The sequence below is a fragment of the Leiobunum rupestre genome, chromosome 4, assembly GCF_980474605.1.
Source record: "Leiobunum rupestre chromosome 4, qqLeiRupe1.1.hap1, whole genome shotgun sequence".
NCBI lineage: Eukaryota > Metazoa > Arthropoda > Arachnida > Opiliones > Sclerosomatidae > Leiobunum > Leiobunum rupestre.
In genome coordinates this window covers 73,113,669-73,130,600 of record NC_143387.1, presented here as the reverse complement: position 1 = coordinate 73,130,600, position 16,932 = coordinate 73,113,669, and the positions used below count along the sequence as shown (strand labels likewise).

General features: G+C 36.1%; 1 protein-coding gene across 1 annotated transcript in view; it reads right to left on the bottom strand.

Moving 5' to 3' along the window:
- The window catches only part of LOC149948981 (mite group 2 allergen Tyr p 2-like), a 327,603-nt gene that overhangs the window by 84,855 nt on the left and 225,816 nt on the right, over positions 1-16,932 (bottom strand). The gene's annotated exons all lie outside the window — the stretch shown is intronic.

Here is a 16,932-nt window from a genome sequence, read left to right as displayed (position 1 = left end):
GATAGCGATACCTGCTTGTCTATGTTATAAAATGCTTATCATAGCTTAAGCTAGATGGCGACACCGACGCCATCAAGTGCCACCAGAAAATTGGGGAATCTATCACAATAATTAGGACGAACCGGTAGGCGGGGGTGTTGAATATTTTTGTATTCTGTGTATCGGAAGTTCGAAGAGAGGCAAAAAACTTGTATTTCTTAATTTGTTTTCAAACGGAATCTTCCTAATTTCTACGCTTACTAATTAGGTAAGTTGCATATTTTGGATTTCCTGTTTCATTTTTAGTTATTATGATAGGTGGATGACCCTTTTAATTTTAAATTAAAATTATTTGGGGTAGGTGGATTTTTACCAGTTTAATATTAAAAATATTAAGAACTTTTATGATATTAATTTTAATTAGATTAAAACATACATCTGCCTTAACTATCTGCTAATTAGATTTAATTTTTTCCATTTGATTTTCTTTGCGGTGTTAGCTGAAACTTAAAATGAAAAGGGTAATATTAATATTTAATTTGAAAGATTTGCGCCTTGACCCGCTGAAAACTATTGGAATACGTTATGTAACGAAAAAATTTGAATAATTAACTCATGTACTCATTTAAATTTTCCCAAATATGAAGCTAGCTAATTTGAACAACGATTCAATTTAGGTTATTGAGCCACCATTAAAATGTTCCCACGAAAATTGACGTGCGAATAACGAAATTTCGTTTAACTCACTACGCGCCAAAAACTGTCAAAATAGCGAAAAGTACTTTTTAGGCGTAAGTGGTGATTATTGCTTAAGGGTCATTTTTCATATAATCGTCCAATTACATCAGCCTTACGGTAATATTCATATTTCACCGGATTTTCCTCACGTTATAAGAACACTTTCACCAACATTGTTGTAGGACGTGAAATTTTATATAATTTGCAAATGGAGACACAATAACCTTGAATGGCGACATAGTAACGTTGAATGGCGACATAGTAACGTTGAATGGCGACATAGTAACGTTGAATGGCGCCATAGTAACGTTGAATGGCGCCATAGTAACGTTGAGTGGCGACATCATAACGTTGAATGGCGCCATAGTAACGTTGAATGGCGCCATAGTAACGTTGAATGGCGACATAGTAACGTTGAATAGTGACATAGTTACCGTGAATGGCGACACAATAACGTTGAATAGTGACATAGTAACGTGGAATGGCGACATAATAACCTTGAATGGCGACATAGTAACGTAAAATTGCGACATAATAACATGGAATGGCGACATAATAAAGTAAAATTGCGACATAGCTACGTTGAATGGCGACATAGCTACGTCGAATGGCGACACAGCTACGTTGAATGGCGACACAGCTACGTCGAATAGCGACACAGCTACGTCGAATGGCGAAATAATAACGTAGAATGGCGACATAATAGCCTTGAATGGCGACCTAATAACCTTGAATGGCGACCTAATAACGTGGAATGGCGACATAATAGCCTTGAATGGTGACCTAATAACCTTGAATGGTGACCTAATAACGTGGAATAGTGACCTAATAACGTGGAATGGCGACATAATAGCCTTGAATGGCGACCTAATAACCTTGAATGGCGACCAAATAACGTGGAATGGCGACATATTAACCTTGAATGGTGACCTAATAACCTTGAATGGCGACATAATAACGTTGAATGGCGTCCTAATAACGTTAAATGGCGACCTAATAACGTTAAATGGCGACATAACAACGTTGAATGACAACATAATAACGTTGAATGGCGACATAATAACCTTGAATGGCGATATAATAACCTTGAATGGCGACATAATAACCTAGAATGGTGACATAATAACCTTGAATGGCGACATAGTAACGTTTAATTGCGACATAATAACGTGAAATTGCGACATAGCTACGTTGAATGGCGACACAGCTACGTCGAATGGCGACACAGCTACGTCGAATGGCGACACAGCTACGTCGAATGGCGACATAATAACGTTGAATGGCGACCTAATAACCTTGAACGGTGACATAATAACCTTGAATGGCGCCATAATAACCTTGAATGGCGCCATAATAACCTTGAATGGCGACATAGTAACGTTTAATTGCGACATAATAACGTGAAATTGCGACATAGCTACGTCGAATGGCGACACAGCTACGTCGAATGGCGACACAGCTACGTCGAATGGCGACATAATAACGTTGAATGGCGACCTAAACCCTGAAAGGTGACCTAATAACCTTGAATGGCGACATAATAACGTTGAATGCCAACATAATAACGTTGAATGCCAACATAATAACGTTGAATGGCGACATAATAACCTTGAATGGCGACATAATAACCTTGAATGGCGACATAATAACCTAGAATGGTGACATAATAACCTTGAATGGTGACCTATTAACCTTGAATGGCGACCTAATAACGTTGAATGGCGACATAATAACCTTGAATGGCGACATAATAACCTTGAATGGCGACATAATAACCTAGAATGGCGACATAATAACCTAGAATGGCGACATAATAACCTTGAATGGCGACATAACGTTGAATGCCAACATAATAACGTTGAATGGCGACATAACAACGTTGAATGGCGACATAATAACGTTGAATGGCGACATAATAACGTTGAATGGCGACATAATAACCTAGAATGGTGACCTAATAACCTTGAATGGCGACCTAATAACGTTGAATGGCTAAATAATAACGTTGAATGGCGACATAACGTTGAATGCCAACATAATAACGTTGAATGGCGACATAATAACCTTGAATGGCGACATAATAACGTTGAATGGCGACATAATAGCCTAGAATGGCGACATAATAACCTTGAATGGCGACATAATAACCTAGAATGGCGACATAATAACCTTGAATGGCGACATAATAACCTTGAATGGTGACATAATAACCTTGAATGGCGACCTAATAACGTTGAATGTCGACATAATAACGTTGAATGTCGACCTAATAACGTTAAATGGCGACATAACAACGTTGAATGCCAACATAATAACGTTGAATGGCGACATAATAACCTAGAATGGTGACCTAATAACCTTGAATGGCGACCTAATAACCTAGCTTGAATGGCGACCTAATAACGTGGAATGGCGACATATTAACCTTGAATGGTGACCTAATAACTTTGAATGGTGACCTAATAACGTTAAATGGCGACATAACAACGTTGAATGCCAACATAATAACGTTGAATGGCGACATAATAACCTAGAATGGCGACATAATAACTTTGAATGGCGACATAATAACCTAGAATGGCGACATAATAACCTTGAATGGCGACATAATAACCTTGAATGGCGCCCTAATAACGTTGAATGTCGACATAATAACGTTGAATGTCGACCTAATAACGTTAAATGGCGACATAACAACGTTGAATGCCAACATAATAACGTTGAATGGTGACATAATAACCTAGAATGGTGACCTAATAACCTTGAATGGCGACCTAATAACGTTGAATGGCGACATAACAACGTTGAATGCCAACATAATAACGTTGAATGGCGACATAATAACCTTGAATGGCGACATAATAACCTTGAATGGCGACATAATAACGTTGAATGGCGACATAATAACCTAGAATGGTGACCTAATAACCTTGAATGGCGACCTAATAACGTTGAATGGCGACCTAATAACCTAGAATGGCGACATAATAACCTTGAATGGCGACCTAATAACCTAGAATGGCGACATAATAACCTAGAATGGCGACATAATTACCTTGAATGGCGACATAATAACCTTGAATGGCGACATAATAACCTTGAATGGCGACATAATAACCTTGAATGGCGACCTAATATCGTGGAATTGCGACATAATAACCTTGAATGGTGACTCAAATCGTTGAATGGCGGGGATGCATTTAATACCTTACAGAAACAGCTATTCAGTTTTGTAAGATAAATAACATTTTCTAATGAAATAATCCAAATTATTTTAACGCCTCATGGAAGCGTCAGTTTAAATTATCTCGTCATTTACTTTTACCTGGTAAACTTCCTTTTACAACATTTCAATAGTCGAGGTTTACTTCGTTTCATTACCGGAAGTGAATATCCCCATCGTACCCCGAGATGATTTTTCTTTTCCACTCTAATTTTCTTTATAGAAAGTTAACTTGGCAGAATACACAAGTTAAAAGTGTTTTCCAAATTCTGACTTCGGATAATTTTTCTGACGACGTGAGGGAAAAATAAATATTACTCTCTTAATTATTATTGTATTGGTTGTAGTCGCAAATTCATTGTCTATTTTTTTACTAAGGAACACGTGTCTAGTATCGTTTACATTGTAATCTACGATGTTAGTGTAGCTTGTAATCCGATATCCGAGCCCAAAGTAACGCTATCTGACCCCGATGCCAACAAGCGGAACCGTCAATGTTAAAGAAAAATAGAAACTGTATAATCTAAATTATCATCTTATTCCTTTGTCTTAAGAATTTGTACAGGAATTTAGCACGTTTTATTTTCCAATTTGCCGAATAACTTCTTACCAATATTACGTTTAAAAATATGAACACCGTAGAAGTAGGCGTGGTCACGTTACTTCTACGATTCGTATCGAGTGACGTCACGATGTACGGAAAAACGTAGCGATCCCGGCCCCAAATGGCGACACGAACCGAAGGCTGTTAAATACGCGCTATTCGATAATAGGGATTACCACACGTACGAAGCGAAAATGGTATTTTAGTTCTGAGATCTTAAGTGGGTCGAGTATCGTAAGATAGTTGCGTTAAAAAATGGAAAAAGAAAAAAACGGAAGTTAAAAGCGGAAATAGAATTCTATTAGGAAAACCTATTCCTCTAGCGACTAAACCCTCCGAGATACGTTCGCTGCGGGGCGTATTTTTTTCTTCATTCTGCAGCCAAAAAAAACCGAAAGTTTTTAATGGAAGTGTAAGAACCCCCTTTTGGTTTCCCCCATTTGCGATCGAAAAATCGGACCACGTTGAGAAAATTAACGCGGTTGAATTCGCGCGCTTGTTTATGATTTTTTTAAATGATAAGTTTGAGGATCACTGCGAGATAAAAGGTATATTTCCTGCATTGTAGAACGTAGTATTTTGTGTTATTTAAATTAACGAAAAAACCCCGACGGACTTTCACTTCAAACAATTATTAGAAAGGAAAAAGAAAGTGAGAATGTTTCGTTGAAAACGAATCTGTGACGCGACCTACTAAAGCCACGTTCACACGTACCCTCGGAAACGTTTTGCCTCGTTTCGATCTCGCTGCGGTTCTTAGCGTTTGGAAATCTGTTTGCTCACACGTTAGATTTCCAGTGAGTTTTGAAGAAAATTGGGCAGGTAATTAGGAGTTCGTCTGCTCACCATCTAATTAAAAACGAATGCACACGGAAGAAATTTTTCGTATTTAAATATGCAAAAATCTGGAAGATCATTTTCTTGTAAAATATTAATAAAAATTTTATTAGGCGCAAAAAAATAAAGAACATGGTTCGCGAAAAACCGACTTGATGACGTCACGAATCGTTGTCAAACTGGTCCACGAAGCGATCAGAATCGTTGGGACGCGCAACGGTCACTGTTCACACGATGGCATCCAAACGTTGCGGGAGCGCTCGCATCGTTTCAAAGGGTAGGTGTGAACGCGGCTTAAGTCTAGGTATTTTAATTCGTTTTGGATATATTTTAATTTTGATTTCTTGAACGGGGAAATTGTTTCGGGATGCTTCCGAATGGGTACTACTTGTTTTAACGTGGGTGCGTTTTAATGTGATGTTTTTGTAATGGGTATGTACATGGAAGGAGGAAAATTAATTAAAATATCATCCCACGATGTATCTATAACAATTAGTTAATTGTCAGTTTGTCAAGGCGACATTTTGTCAAAACCGAATCGTTCGTGCTTCCACAAATGACGGTCAAGTAGAAACGAAGCCACGGCCACGGTAAGCCCGGGTACACGAAGAAGAAAAAGGGATTGGACGATATTACAGTGATGGCGAAAAGCCCATAAGACCGCAATCTACGCGTAATATTTCGTTGTCGTGTATCCTGCTTTATAACAGCTATGGTGAAAAGCCCATAAGACCGCAAACCACAGCTCCTTGCTTAATATTTCGTTGTCGTTTATCCTGATTTATTACAATTCAAGACGTTCTGACTGAAGCCGGTAATTTTCTAAGACTCGTGTGAACTGTTTTATGTAAACTAGCATTTCAACTGTTTTCAGTATCTAATTTTAAACGCGATATTGAATCAATTTCGGCGTTCGTCTGACCGTTAGTTGTTCGTAAAGTCAAACGAACACTAGCTTCGTTAGTTTTTAGGATAAACCCGGATACACGAAGAACAAACGAAAGTGATTGGACGATACTACCCCAACGGTAAAAAGCCCACAGCCCACGGTACGTCGTGCATATTACTGTATCGAAAAATTCTAAAAGGCCATTGTGAGAAAAATAAGTTGTTTTCTTAGGCTCGCTTTAACTACTTTGAATAACCTTATATCGAAATCTTTTTTCTAAATCTAGTTATAAACAAGGTATTTAAACGGTTAAAGCCACGGTCACACTATGGCTTGAAACCAGTTTTCCTGACGAGTTTCACCCAAATACTTTGTTCAAAACACGCATTTAAAACAACGTAAACTGGGTTTAAAGGTCTTCTGTAACCTAGACCCCGATGCCGCCGATGTAGTACTTTCTTGATCACATTTCAATTATGACTTTGCTAGAGCCTAGTGCAAATAAAAGACAGTTTATTTTCTAAGAAATTTCATATAAACGCCGCGCCACGCCGCCGCCGCCGACATAGTCGAAAATATTCCGGAATTTTTTTATCGGTAGCGATTAGTTTTACCGATATCGGTAAAAATGGGTAAAAATTCGGGAAAATTTGGTAATCGGTATGTTTTAGCTTTATCGATATCGGTAAAAATCGGAAAATTTCGGTTACGGTATAGGTTAGGTATTATAGGTAAAAAACGTTTTTGGAATCGGTTAAATTATGACACTCTTTAAATATCTTTGAAATGTACCGATTTTGTCAAAACATGTTTGAGTAAATACTTTATTATCGCTTACGTTAATGACTTTTTGATGGGACCACAAGTAACCTAAAAGCCATAATTACGACAATGGAGTGTATCGGTTAATGACAGTTCCTCGCAGAGCGACATCCGATTCGGAAGCAGGAAACTGTATTCGTGGCTTTAGCGATTCCCATCGCTAAATGATAAGCTCTCAAATAGGAATTAAATAATTTATAATTCATTCGCCAAAGTGTTATTTTCACTTTTGAAAATTTCCCATGTACTCTCTTAGAGTTTAATTTCTCACAAGTGTGTAAGGTGTTGGTTCTTTTTCTTTTGTTAAATCTTTACTGAGTGCCATATTTCCATAAGTTCACAATTCGTTTTACACAAGTGTGTTGGTTCTACATCTTCAGCGAATTAAATCTTTACTGAGTGCCATATTTCCATAAGTTCATAATTCGTTTTACACAAGTGTGTTGGTTCTACATCTTCAGCGAATTAAATCTTTACTGAGTGCCATATTTCCATAAGTTCATAATTCGTTTTACACAAGTGTGTTGGTTCTACATCTTCAGCGAATTAAATCTTTACTGAGTGCCATATTTCCATAAGTTCATAATTCGTTTTACACAAGTGTGTTGGTTCTACATCTTCAGCGAATTAAATCTTTATTGAGTGCCATATTTTCATAAGTTTATAATTCGTTTTACACAAGTGTGTTGGTTCTACATCTTCAGCGAATTAAATCTTTATTGAGTGCCATATTTCCATAAGTTCATAATTCGTTTTACACAAGTGTGTTGGTTCTACATCTTCAGCGAATTAAATCTTTATTGAGTGCCATATTTTCATAAGTTCATAATTCGTTTTACACAAGTGTGTTGGTTCTACATCTTCAGCGAATTAAATCTTTATTGAGTGCCATATTTTCATAAGTTTATAATTCGTTTTACACAAGTGTGTTGGTTCTACATCTTCAGCGAATTAAATCTTTATTGAGTGCCATATTTCCATAAGTTCATAATTCGTTTTACACAAGTGTGTTGGTTCTACATCTTCAGCGAATTAAATCTTTATTGAGTGCCATATTTTCATAAGTTTATAATTCGTTTTACACAAGTGTGTTGGTTCTACATCTTCAGCGAATTAAATCTTTACTGAGTGCCATATTTCCATAAGTTCATAATTCGTTTTACACAAGTGTGTTGGTTCTACATCTTCAGCGAATTAAATCTTTACTGAGTGCCATATTTCCATAAGTTCATAATTCGTTTTACACAAGTGTGTTGGTTCTACATCTTCAGCGAATTAAATCTTTATTGACTGCCATATTTTCATAAGTTTATAATTCGTTTTACATTTCTAGAATGAGCACACATTTTTCGCGAACTTCATTACTGAGTCATTTGGCCTAATGCGCTCTATTTCGAGGCTCTTGTTACGAGGCTGTGATGTTTTAAATGAAATGTTAAGAGTTATTTTGTTTTTTGGTTAATCAACAATCACACACAAGAAAGACGATCGAACCTGATAATTTACATTTAATCAATATTAATAATCAAAATTAAATTAACGTACTTTTAGTTAATTAAATTGTGATTACAATTATTTAAATCCCGATTCAACCGATTATATTGTTTAAATCGTGCTTACAATGATTAGAACGATTAAATCTTATTGGAATGATTAGATAGCAATTATAATGATTAGGTCACGATTAAATCTTATTGGAATGATTAGATAGCAATTATAATGATTAGGTCACGATTAAATCTTATTGGAATGATTAGATAGCAATTATAATGATTAGGTCACGATTAAATCTTATTGGAATGATTAGATAGCAATTATAATGATTAGGTCACGATTAGAACGATTAGATTGATTAAGTCGTGATTAGATTGATTAAGTCGGGATTAGATTGATTAAGTCGTGATTAGATTGATTAAGTCGTGATTTGATTAAATCGTGATTAGATGGATTAAGTCGTGATTTGATTAAATCGTGATAAGATTGATTAAGTCGTGATTTGATTAAATCGTGATTAGATGGATTAAGTCGTGATTTGATTAAATCCTGATTAGATGGATTAAGTCGTGATTTGATTAAATCGTGATTAGATGGATTAAGTCGTGATTTGATTAAGTCGTGATTAGATTGATTAAATCGTGATTAGATTGATTAAATCGTGATTAGATTGATTAAATCGTGATTATATGGATTAAATCTTGATTAGATTGATTAAATACTGATTAGGTTGATTAAATCTTGATTAGATTGATTAAATCGTGGTTTTATTGATTAAATCGTGATTAGATTGATTAAATCGTGATAAGATTGATTAAATCGTGATAAGATTGATTAAATCGTGATTAGATTGATTAATTCGTGATTAGATTGATTAAATCGTGATTTGATTGATTAAATCGTTATTTGATTAGATTGATTAAATCGTGATTTGATTGATTAAATCTTTATTTGATTAGATTGATTAAATCGTGATTAGATTGATTAAATCGTGATTAGATTGATTAAATCGTGATTAGATTGATTAAATCGTGATTAGATGGATTAAGTCGTGATTTGATTAAATCCTGATTAGATTTATTAAGTCGTGATTTGATGGATTAAGTCGTGATTTGATTAAGTCGTGATTAGATTGATTAAATCGTGATTAGATTGATTAAATCTTGAGTAGATTGATTAAATACTGATTAGATTGATTAAATACTGATTAGGTTGATTAAATCTTGATTAGATTGATTAAATCGTGGTTTTATTGATTAAATCGTGATTAGATGGTTTAAATCGTGATAAGATTGATTAAATCGTGATAAGATTGATTAAATCGTGATTAGATTGATTAATTCGTGATTAGATTGATTAATTCGTGATTAGATTGATTAAATCGTGATTTGATTGATTAAATCGTTATTTGATTAGATTGATTAAATCGTGATTAGATTGATTAAATCGTGATTAGATTGATTAAATCGTGATTAGATTGATTAAATCGTGATTAGATTGATTAAATCTTGATTAGATTGATTAATTCGTAATTTGATTGATTAAATCGTGATTAGATTGATTAAATCATTTGACTTTGATTATAACGCACCCAAACGAGGAGTGACCTGCCCCTCGGTTTGGTCACGCGTTAGACAAACAACGTTCCGGTAAATGGCGTTCCAATTTGCCTTCCATCTTTCAGAAACATGAGGAAAAATGTTTCTACCCATCCCCAGGCTTTTCTCGGAGGGAAGATTAATTTTTTTTCATTTGAAATTACTAGGAATTATTCAAATCTTACAATCAAGAATTCATTTATTTACTTTTCGGAAGAAATACTACGTTGAGAAGATTTTTAGGGTTGCCTCGCGGAACGTCTCGACGTATAGTCATTCTCCGAAAGTACATTCTTGATAAATCTCCGCTCTCCGTCGTGACAGTTTAATAATTTGGAAAATATCACATTACCCTTATTTGAATTGAATGTCATTATAGGCCAGGAAGTAGTGAATTATTAAATTTACCGTGGGCTACTTAATATTGTTGTTTGTCTTGCAAAGGCTTCGTAAGTTTTAGCTAAGATTCCATAGTTTAGAAAATATTAATTGTAAGGAATTTATCGCTAAGGCTTAGGCGATCGAGTCCCCAATATGGCGCTAAGGTTGAAATTGAATGACCAAGTTATCCTTCGCTTTAGACCAGCCCAGTGTGACGTCAGAGTGCTTGCACTATGTCATAGCGGAAGTCAATAATATATTTACATATTTTACTGAGAGCTTTACACGGAGTAACGTCATCAAAGAAAGAAATCGCCCCCTAGCGAAGAGTCGCGAAAGAGCTTACTAGAGTCTGTGTCGCTAAACCATCTGAGGGTTTATAAAAGTTCGTCGAAAATGTTGAAATAATAACCCATAGGTATAAGTAAAGAATTGACGAGAAAAATGACTTGGAGAAAACACTGAACTGACAGGCTTTTGTGAAACGCTATTACCAACTTCTGGTCGTACACGAAGAATAGGAAAGTGTCCCGCTGATGGACGAATGCCGTAGACTGATGACACACCTTTACGAAGAGTACCTTACTTTGGCTCTTATAGGCTCTGGATGTTTTTCGAAGGTATCGAATGGTGGTGTTTATATCGTCATCTCCTGGAAGCAGTCTGCGACCGCTCAAAGTACCGCGCGTAAGACTGAGAGCCTCGCTCCCTTGGGCTACTACGGTCGCGCGTTGAATATAGGTCTACCAGGAAAAGTTGCGAAGACTGCTGGGTATAATCAGGTATTGAGAAAAACTCGGCTCAAGATAGTACGCGCTACGAAGAAGGGGGGGGGGGCAGTGTTTAAAAATGGTTTTTCCATTCTGACCCAGATTGAGTTTTCTTTTTATCCCCGCTTTGCCGCATCTCGATTTAGCGGAAGCCGAGAAATTTAGGTTTTTTTGCGGCCGCTATTTCGAGTCGTTTTTGGATATTAGGCCCCAACGAAATATTTCAGCTTTCCATTTCAGTTCTATCCGCTAAAGTGGAGTGTGCCTCGCTGCTGCCTCCAGACCGCGTTTTCCGCCGTTTTTCGGTGACCTCGCTTGACCCCTGACCCCCCCGCGTACTCCCTCCCCTGCGCTCTATTTATGCAATTTCGTTTTTACAAAAATTAATATCTGGACTCGGGAATTTTTCAACAGTTTTGTTTATTTCGGTCGGAACTCGTAACGGTTTTGTTGATTTTGGTTGCAATTTGTAATAGTAGTGTGGAGTTCGGTCGGAATTTGTAACAGTAGTGCTGGTTTTGGTCGGAAGTTGTAAAAGATTTGTTTTCCCGAGAAAGTTTGTGGATTTTACTTTTTTGGATTTTTAGCCGGATTAACGCTAACATACTTTGTGTTTTTCTTTATTAAAAAGGTATGTTATTATATTTAAACAATTATACATATATTTGTTTTATATTTATATTTGTATTTTCAATATTCTTAATATTTAATGTTCCATGCATTTTCAAAAATGGGGTTTTCAAATTGTGTTTAGGATTTAAATTTACAAAACAAAAATGCAGGATGTTTACATATTTTTCTCGGTGAAATCACCTTACAGTTCCTGTTAGATATTTTTTTTTGTTTCCTCATTTTGTCAAATGAATTAGTTTTAATTTCATTTTTCTTTAGTTCTTTAGTTCAGTTTACGCCCGACCAAGGGTTATAAACCCATCACGTCGAGACAAAGAGGAGCTAGTCGTACAAATTTCATTTAGTTTCATTTCATATAGTTTCATTTCATTTAGTTTCATTTAATTTAGTTTCATTTCATTTTTTTTTAATTTGGTTAGGCTATGGTTGACTTATTTAGGTTATGGTTAAGGACTTCTATTTTATTTAATACAGTAAAGTAACAGGCCGACCGAATTGTAAGTGTGGACTACAATCGTATGGGCTTTTTCCGTTTGTGTAGAATAGTCTAATCACTTTCGTTTGTGACTAGGATTGACCTATTTAGGTTATGCTTCGTTTAGTGTTAGGATTGACGTGATTGGGCTACAAGTTTAGTGTTAGGATTGACGTGATTGGGCTACAGTTAGGTTATGCTAAGATTGACGTGATTGGGCTACAGTTGGGTTATGCTAAGTTTGATCTGACTGGGCTACAGTTAGGTTATGCTAAGATTGACGTGATTGGGCTACAGTTAGGTTATGCTAAGATTGACGTGATTGGGCTACAGTTGGGTTATGCTAAGTTTGATCTGACTGGGCTACAGTTGGGTTATGCTAAGATTGAAGTGATTGGGCTACAGTTAGGTTATGCTAAGATTGACGTTATTTGGCTACAGTTAGGTCATGCTAAGATTGACGTTATTTGGCTACAGTTAAGTTATGCTAAGATTGAAGTGTTTGGGCTACAGTTAGGTAATGCTAAGATTGACGTGATTGGGCTACAGTTATGTTATGCTAAGATTGACGTGATTGGGCTACAGTTGGGTTATGCTAAGATTGACGTTATTTGGCTACAGTTAGGTCATGCTAAGATTGACGTGATTGGGCTACAGTTGGGTAATGCTAAGATTGACGTGATTGGGCTACAGTTAGGTCATGCTAAGATTGACGTGATTGGGCTACAGTTGGGTTATGCTAAGATTGACGTTATTTGGCTACAGTTAGGTCATGCTAAGATTGACGTTATTTGGCTACAGTTAAGTTATGCTAAGATTGAAGTGTTTGGGCTACAGTTAGGTAATGCTAAGATTGACGTGATTGGGCTACAGTTATGTTATGCTAAGATTGACGTTATTTGGCTACAGTTGGGCTATGCTAAGATTGAAGTGATTGGGCTACAGTTAGGTTATGCTAAGATTGACGTGATTGGGCTACAGTTGGGTTATGCTAAGATTGAAGTGATTGGGCTACAGTTGGGTTATGCTAAGATTGAAGTGATTGGGCTACAGTTAGGTTATGCTAAGATTGACGTGATTGGGCTACAGTTAGGTTATGCTAAGATTGACGTGATTGGGCTACAGTTAGGTTATGCTAAGATTGACGTGATTGGGCTACAGTTGGGTTATGCTAAGATTGAAGTGATTGGGCTACAGTTAGGTTATGCTAAGATTGACGTGATTGGGCTACAGTTGGGTTATGCTAAGATTGAAGTGATTGGGCTACAGTTAGGTTATGCTAAGATTGACGTTATTTGGCTACAGTTAGGTCATGCTAAGATTGACGTTATTTGGCTACAGTTAAGTTATGCTAAGATTGAAGTGTTTGGGCTACAGTTGGGTTATGCTAAGATTGATGTGATTGGGCTACAGTTATGTTATGCTAAGATTAACGTGATTGGGCTACAGTTGGGTTATGCTAAGATTGAAGTGTTTGGGCTACAGTTAGGTAATGCTAAGATTGACGTGATTGGGCTACAGTTAGGTTATGCTAAGTTTGATGTGACTGGGCTACAGTTAGGTTATGCTAAGATTGACGTGAGTGGGCTACAGTTAGGTTATGCTAAGATTGACGTGATTGGGCTACAGTTGGGTCATGCTAAGATTGAAGAGTTTGGGCTAAAGTTAGGTTATGCTTACATTGAAAGATTTGGGCTATAGTTAGGCTTAATAATAATACCTAAGCACTTCGAGGAGTCCAACATTCGTAAAATGTCGTACCCAACGTAGTCGTGAAATCAACGCGAAAATCGTACTCAAAATCAGCTTAAAATAACAAAAATCAACACGGAAATGGTACTCAAAATCAGTTTCTGATTTCGAAATAACTTTGAAATTCAAAATCCCTACCCTTCGTTTGGTTAGTTTTAAATAAGACACTTATGGACGATAATTATAGACACGCAAACGAATTTCTCGAAAAAAGTCGGGCGAAAAAAAGGCCCATAATGGCGTTTTGACGAAGATTTAGCGTCGCAAAACCTCGTTTCTTAAAGAAGACATTCTTGAATAAGTGACGCGAGGTCGGATGGTACCGATGACTCGATGAAGAATCCCCCCCCCCCCCGCCTTTAATAACGCCAACTCATTTGGTGATACGTCGTCCATGAAGGCGCCTCAGTTTCGCGTCATAGCCGAAGAATGTAAACATTCAATTGACAATTTGACAAGGCTTATCTAACGCGGACCTTTTAATAGAACGGACTCATTCGCCCGATCCACAATGGATTTCTCTCGATTACAAACGCCAATTAAGGCTAATGCGCTAGTTGGGGGATAATTACCAAGGATGCGACGTTTGGGTCGGTGCGTAGATAAACATCTCCATTCTTCCGCTAGTAATTGAATATATAACCCATCTTTCAATCCTATCCATTTAGAATCATTTAAATACCATAATTGCGTCATTATAGTTTTTCACGGCCGATCTCTGTTTTTTCGACCGTGTTTAAAAAGAGAATGAGCTAAATAAAACATCGTCCTTTCAGACGTCTTGTTTTGAAGGTAACTAGCGTCAATCTTTTGTTAAACCTGGTGGTATTTAAAGCTGATTTACACCCGAATATCGCGATTTTCAGGTTGATTTCAAGATTTTTAAAATCATTTTTCTAAAGATTCGATTTCTACGAATGTTGAACCCCTTAACCGAAAATAGAACCAGCGTTAGTGGCGCGGTCTATCGGTGGTAATCGTTTTAAGTTCATAGAAAATATAAAAGAGGAATAGCAAATTTAGTTTTGGCATGGCTTTTAATATATCTCGAGGTTTTAACGTTAGAGGTTTGCGCGAAGAACATACGGTTACTATGCATTGCAATAGAAAGGGCTTAAATACTTTAAGGGAAGTTAAAAGGCCTAAATGGTCCAGAGACGATAAAGCGGTTAAGTTGCTTTTCCTCTTTTATATTTTCTGGTTTAATTTTATGTAGAGCGGAGGAGTGTCACGATTTAGATAAATTCACGTGACTAACTTGAAATTTTTTATTTTGTCGGTGTTAAAGGTTGCCTATAGATGTCCCTTACCACAAGCGGAAGCCTGAGCTTAATACCAGCTCACCCCAATTTCCTGATATAGAGAAAGTGTTCTTATGCACGCGCCAAGCATTCGTGTCTTAGTAGAAATCGTTTATTTTCGACCATTTCTTAAACTCGAAACCATATTTTTTGTAAAAAATTAAACCCGTTTTTTTAATTAAATTAAGCATGATATTTTTAAAATTAAATACGAAATTTTTTCCAGATTAAACCCGATATTTTTTTTAATTAAACCCGATATTTTTTTAATTAAACCCGATATTTTTTAAAATTAAACCCGATATTTTTTTACAACTAAACCCAATATTTAAAAAAATTAAACTCTATATTTTTTCAAAATTAAACCCGATATTTGAAAAAATACACCCAATATTTTTTAAAACTAAACCCAATATTTTTTAAAACTAAACCCAATATTTAAAAAAAAAACTAAACCCAATATTTTTTCTAAAATGACACCCGAACATTTCTAAAATGACACCCGAACATTTCTAAAATGACACCCGAACGTTTCAAAAATTAAACCAGAATATTTCAAAAATTAAACCCGAATATTTCAAACATGGATCCCGAATATTCCAAGCATTAAACCCGAGTATTTCAAACATTAAACCTGAATATTTCAAAAATTTAACCCGAATATTCCAAACATTAAACCCGAATATTTCAAAAATGAAAACCGAACGTTTCAAACATGAAACCCGAATATTTCAAAAATTAAACCCGAATATTTCAAACATGGATCCCGAATATTCCAAGCATTAAACCCGAGTATTTCAAAAAATAAACCCGATTATTTCACAAATGAAACCCGAATATTCCAAACATTAAACCCGAATATTTCAAAAATGAAACCCGAACGTTTCAAACATGAAACCCGAATATTTCAAAAATTAAACCCGAATATTTCAAACATGGATCCCGAATATTCCAAGCATTAAACCCGAGTATTTCAAACATTAAACCTGAATATTTCAAAAATTAAACCCGAATATTCCAAACATTAAACCCGAATATTTCAAAAATGAAACCCGAACGTTTCAAACATGAAACCCGAATATTTCAAAAATTAAACCCGAATATTTCAAACATGGATCCCGAATATTCCAAGCATTAAACCCGAGTATTTCAAAAAATAAACCCGATTATTTCACAAATGAAACCCGAATATTCCAAACATTAAACCCGAATATTTCAAAAAATTAAACCCGAAAATGTTCAATTTACAACGTATTATTTTCTGTTCTTGTATAATAGAGAGAAGCTCGCGTCGGAATGAACAAATCGGTGAAACTGTATATTTAATATCTTCCGCAGGTTGTCTTCCGTGTCCCAGTTCAAGTCGTCCTCCGATAGTCGGTGACACCATCCCGTGTGCGGCTCAACGGTCTTTCGACGAATTAGCGGGAACCCTT